Consider the following 6,000-nt stretch of genomic DNA (forward strand, 5'->3'; position numbering starts at 1 on the left):
AGAAATAAACAAACCAAAAGAGAGTCGCTAACCCTAACTCCCTAATGTGAAAACAATCCAAAGAAAATGGCAGTTCACCCCTACAGATTTAATACTATTTAAAAAATATACATATTATAAACAAAACCACGGCACAAAACCTAACAATTCAGAAATGCTAAATAAGGTTTGGAAACCAAGAACAGCAAACAGGTGCTGATGCCAGAAAGAGCCTCGCTAGCTGTTGGGAACCGTACTTTTAAAACTCCAGCAAGTGTAGGATGGACCAATCAGCTTCCTGTACTTCCCCCAAATCCGGCCAATCAGGCAGAGCACCTATAAGAACAAGAAAATAAAAACAACACATATGGCCAGGACCGTAACATGGTCTACTAGTAATGAAGCACGATGGTTGACAAACCAATAAAGTAGCAAAACAGCAATGAAAGAACAAAATTTGATGAAAATATAGAACAATTTCTATGAATAAATAGGCAGTAACACCAGCTTGTGCTGCCCGTAAACCCAAGCAAAAAAGCTTACAGCACCTGGTATTCCCAGGAGGTATTCCTACCAAGTACTAACCAGGCCCGGCCCTATTTGGCTGCCGAGATCGGACGAGATCGGGCGCTTAGAGAGCGGTGTGGCCGTAAGCTGCATTTGACATCATCAACAGCTCTTAAAAACGCTGGAGAAGCAGAATGCATGACACTTGCTAAGAAGAAGATAAATGTGGCAAAGTACAAAGTACTATAACTGTACTGGTCTGTTACGCCCCTGTCTAGGGGGTCAGGGTGCAACATACAAAGATAAATTAGAATGTTCCCTCTCCGATCCCCAAACCAAAATCCAGGATCGAGATGTTCCAACAGAATGATATTTATTTTAAACAAAAGAAAGTGTCAAATAAAACATGACACTACAACTCAGGGCGAACCAAGGCCAACATAATAAACAAAATAAGCCATTTCCCACAGAAAGTGCTAGCTAGCCTGATAGAAATAAACAAACCAATAGACAGTCGCTAACCCTAACTCCCTAATGTGAAAACAGTCCAAAGAAAATGGCAGTTCACCCCTACAGATTTAATACTATTTACAAAATATACAATTTATAAACAAAACCACGGCACAAAACCTAACAATTCAAAAATGCTAAATAAGGTTTGGAAACCAAGAACAGCAAACAGGTGCTGATGCCAAAATAAGCCTCGCTAGCTGTTGGGAACCGTACTTTTAAAACTCCAGGAAGTGTAGGATGGACCAATCAGCTTCCTGTACTGCCCCCAAATCCGGCCAATCAGGCAGGGCACCTATAAGAACAAGAAAATAAAAACAACACATATGGCCAGGACCGTAACATGGTCTACTAGTAATGAAGCACGATGGTTGGCAAACCAATAAAGTAGCAAAACAGCAATGAAAGAACAAAATTTGATGAAAATATAGAACAATTTCTATGAATAAATAGGCAGTAACACCAGCTTGTGCTGCCCGTAAACCGAAGCAAAAAAGCTTACAGCACCTGGTATTCCCAGGCGGTCTTCCTACCAAGTACTAACCAGGCCCGGCTCTATTTGGCTGCCGAGATCGGACGAGATCGGGCGCTTAGAGAGCGGTGTGGCCGTAAGCTGCATTTGACATCATCAACAGCTCTTAAAAACGCTGGAGAAGCAGAATGCATGACACTTGCTAAGAAGAAGATAAATGTGGCAAAGTACAAAGTACTATAACTGTACTGGTCTGTTACGCCCCTGTCTAGGGGCTCAGGGTGCAACATACAAAGATAAATTAGCATGTTCCCTCTCCGATCCCCAAACCAAAATCCAGGATCGAGATGTTCCAACAGAATGATATTTATTTTAAACGAAAGAAAGTGTCAAACAAAACATGACACTACAACTCAGGGCGAACCAAGGCCAACATAATAAACAAAATAAGCCATTTCCCACAGAAAGTGCTAGCTAGCCTGATAGAAATAAACAAACCAATACACAGTCGCTAACCCTAACTCCCTAATGTGAAAACAGTCCAAAGAAAATGGCAGTTCACCCCTACAGATTTAATACTATTTACAAAATATACAATTTATAAACAAAACCACGGCACAAAACCTAACAATTCAAAAATGCTAAATAAGATTTGGAAACCAAGAACAGCAAACAGGTGCTACTGCCAGAAAGAGCCTCGCTAGCTGTTGGGAACCGTACTTTTAAAACTCCAGGAAGTGTAGGATGGACCAATCAGCTTCCTGTACTTCCCGCAAATCCGGCCAATCAGGCAGGGCACCTATAAGAACAAGAAAAAAAAAACAACACATATGGCCAGGACCGTAACATGGTCTACTAGTAATGAAGCACGATGGTTGACAAACCAATAAAGTAGCAAAACAGCAATGAAAGAACAAAATTTGATGAAAATATAGAACAATTTCTATGAATAAATAGGCAGTAACACCAGCTTGAGCTGCCCGTAAACCCAAGCAAAAAAGCTTACAGCACCTGGTATTCCCAGGCGGTCTTCCTACCAAGTACTAACCAGGCCCGGCTCTATTTGGCTGCCGAGATCGGGCGAGATCGGGCGCTTAGAGAGCGGTGTGGCCGTAAGCTGCATTTGACATCATCAACAGCTCTTAAAAACGCTGGAGAAGCAGAATGCATGACACTTGCTAAGAAGAAGATAAATGTGGCAAAGTACAAAGTACTATAACTGTACTGGTCTGTTACGCCCCTGTCTAGGGGCTCAGGGTGCAACATACAAAGATAAATTAGCATGTTCCCTCTCCGATCCCCAAACCAAAATCCAGGATCGAGATTTTCCAACAGAATGATATTTATTTTAAACGAAAGAAAGTGTCAAACAAAACATGACACTACAACTCAGGGCGAACCAAGGCCAACATAATAAACAAAATAAGCCATTTCCCACAGAAAGTGCTAGCTAGCCTGATAGAAATAAACAAACCAAAAGACAGTCGCTAACCCTAACTCCCTAATGTGAAAACAAGAGAAAACAATCAAAAGAAAATGGCAGTCCACCCCTACAGATTTAATACTATTTACAAAATATACAATTTATAAACAAAACCACGGCACAAAACCTAACAATTCAAAAATGCTAAATAAGGTTTGGAAACCAAGAACAGCAAACAGGTGCTGATGCCAGAATAAGCCTCGCTAGCTGTTGGGAACCGTACTTTTAAAACTCCAGGAAGTGTAGGATGGACCAATCAGCTTCCTGTACTGCCCCCAAATCCGGCCAATCAGGCAGGGCACCTATAAGAACAAGAAAATAAAAACAACACATATGGCCAGGACCGTAACATGGTCTACTAGTAATGAAGCACGATGGTTGGCAAACCAATAAAGTAGCAAAACAGCAATGAAAGAACAAAATTTGATGAAAATATAGAACAATTTCTATGAATAAATAGGCAGTAACACCAGCTTGTGCTGCCCGTAAACCCAAGCAAAAAAGCTTACAACACCTGGTATTCCCAGGCGGTCTTCCTACCAAGTACTAACCAGGCCCGGCTCTATTTGGCTGCCGAGATCGGACGAGATCGGGCGCTTAGAGAGCGGTGTGGCCGTAAGCTGCATTTGACATCATCAACAGCTCTTAAAAACGCTAGAGAAGCAGAATGCATGACACTTGCTAAGAAGAAGATAAATGTGGCAAAGTACAAAGTACTATAACTGTACTGGTCTGTTACGCCCCTGTCTAGGGGGTCAGGGTGAAACATACAAAGATAAATTTGCATGTTCCCTCTCCGATCCTCAAACCAAAATCCAGGATTGAGATGTTCCAACAGAATGATATTTATTTTAAACGAAAGAAAGTGTCAAACAAAACATGACACTACAACTCAGGGCGAACCAAGGCCAACATAATAAACAAAATAAGCCATTTCCCACAGAAAGCGCTAGCTAGCCTGATAGAAATAAACAAACCAAAAGATAGTCGCTAACCCTAACTCCCTAATGTGAAAACAAGAGAAAACAATCAAAAGAAAATGGCAGTCCACCCCTACAGATTTAATACTATTTACAAAATATACAATTTATAAACAAAACCACGGCACAAAACCTAACAATTCAAAAATGCTAAATAAGATTTGGAAACCAAGAACAGCAAACAGGTGCTACTGCCAGAAAGAGCCTCGCTAGCTGTTGGGAACCGTACTTTTAAAACTCCAGGAAGTGTAGGATGGACCAATCAGCTTCCTGTACTTCCCCCAAATCCGGCCAATCAGGCAGGGCACCTATAAGAACAAGAAAAAAAAAACAACACATATGGCCAGGACCGTAACATGGTCTACTAGTAATGAAGCACGATGGTTGACAAACCAATAAAGTAGCAAAACAGCAATGAAAGAACAAAATTTGATGAAAATATAGAACAATTTCTATGAATAAATAGGCAGTAACACCAGCTTGAGCTGCCCGTAAACCCAAGCAAAAAAGCTTACAGCACCTGGTATTCCCAGGCGGTCTTCCTACCAAGTACTAACCAGGCCCGGCTCTATTTGGCTGCCGAGATCGGGCGAGATCGGGCGCTTAGAGAGCGGTGTGGCCGTAAGCTGCATTTGACATCATCAACAGCTCTTAAAAACGCTGGAGAAGCAGAATGCATGACACTTGCTAAGAAGAAGATAAATGTGGCAAAGTACAAAGTACTATAACTGTACTGGTCTGTTACGCCCCTGTCTAGGGGCTCAGGGTGCAACATACAAAGATAAATTAGCATGTTCCCTCTCCGATCCCCAAACCAAAATCCAGGATCGAGATTTTCCAACAGAATGATATTTATTTTAAACGAAAGAAAGTGTCAAACTAAACATGACACTACAACTCAGGGCGAACCAAGGCCAACATAATAAACAAAATAAGCCATTTCCCACAGAAAGTGCTAGCTAGCCTGATAGAAATAAACAAACCAAAAGACAGTCGCTAACCCTAACTCCCTAATGTGAAAACAAGAGAAAACAATCAAAAGAAAATGGCAGTCCACCCCTACAGATTTAATACTATTTACAAAATATACAATTTATAAACAAAACCACGGCACAAAACCTAACAATTCAAAAATGCTAAATAAGGTTTGGAAACCAAGAACAGCAAACAGGTGCTGATGCCAGAATAAGCCTCGCTAGCTGTTGGGAACCGTACTTTTAAAACTCCAGGAAGTGTAGGATGGACCAATCAGCTTCCTGTACTGCCCCCAAATCCGGCCAATCAGGCAGGGCACCTATAAGAACAAGAAAATAAAAACAACACATATGGCCAGGACCGTAACATGGTCTACTAGTAATGAAGCACGATGGTTGGCAAACCAATAAAGTAGCAAAACAGCAATGAAAGAACAAAATTTGATGAAAATATAGAACAATTTCTATGAATAAATAGGCAGTAACACCAGCTTGTGCTGCCCGTAAACCCAAGCAAAAAAGCTTACAGCACCTGGTATTCCCAGGCGGTCTTCCTACCAAGTACTAACCAGGCCCGGCTCTATTTGGCTGCCGAGATCGGACGAGATCGGGCGCTTAGAGAGCGGTGTGGCCGTAAGCTGCATTTGACATCATCAACAGCTCTTAAAAACGCTAGAGAAGCAGAATGCATGACACTTGCTAAGAAGAAGATAAATGTGGCAAAGTACAAAGTACTATAACTGTACTGGTCTGTTACGCCCCTGTCTAGGGGGTCAGGGTGAAACATACAAAGATAAATTTGCATGTTCCCTCTCCGATCCTCAAACCAAAATCCAGGATTGAGATGTTTCAACAGAATGATATTTATTTTAAACGAAAGAAAGTGTCAAACAAAACATGACACTACAACTCAGGGCGAACCAAGGCCAACATAATAAACAAAATAAGCCATTTCCCACAGAAAGCGCTAGCTAGCCTGATAGAAATAAACAAACCAAAAGATAGTCGCTAACCCTAACTCCCTAATGTGAAAACAAGAGAAAACAATCAAAAGAAAATGGCAGTCCACCCCTACAGATTTAATACTATTTACAA

General features: G+C 41.3%; 6 pseudogenes; all 6 read right to left on the reverse strand.

Moving 5' to 3' along the window:
* Positions 1–515: 515 nt before the first annotated feature.
* Positions 516–634, reverse strand: LOC137122452 (5S ribosomal RNA; annotated as a pseudogene).
* An 857-nt stretch (positions 635–1,491) lies between these two features.
* Positions 1,492–1,610, reverse strand: LOC137122444 (5S ribosomal RNA; annotated as a pseudogene).
* An 857-nt stretch (positions 1,611–2,467) lies between these two features.
* On the reverse strand, positions 2,468–2,586 carry LOC137122458 (5S ribosomal RNA; annotated as a pseudogene).
* Positions 2,587–3,453: 867 nt separating this feature from the next.
* On the reverse strand, positions 3,454–3,572 carry LOC137122448 (5S ribosomal RNA; annotated as a pseudogene).
* Positions 3,573–4,439: 867 nt separating this feature from the next.
* On the reverse strand, positions 4,440–4,558 carry LOC137122459 (5S ribosomal RNA; annotated as a pseudogene).
* An 867-nt stretch (positions 4,559–5,425) lies between these two features.
* LOC137122445 (5S ribosomal RNA) lies at positions 5,426–5,544 on the reverse strand (annotated as a pseudogene).
* Positions 5,545–6,000: the final 456 nt, after the last annotated feature.

This window comes from Channa argus, unplaced genomic scaffold, assembly GCF_033026475.1.
Source record: "Channa argus isolate prfri unplaced genomic scaffold, Channa argus male v1.0 Contig160, whole genome shotgun sequence".
NCBI classification, from domain to species: Eukaryota; Metazoa; Chordata; class Actinopteri; order Anabantiformes; family Channidae; genus Channa; species Channa argus.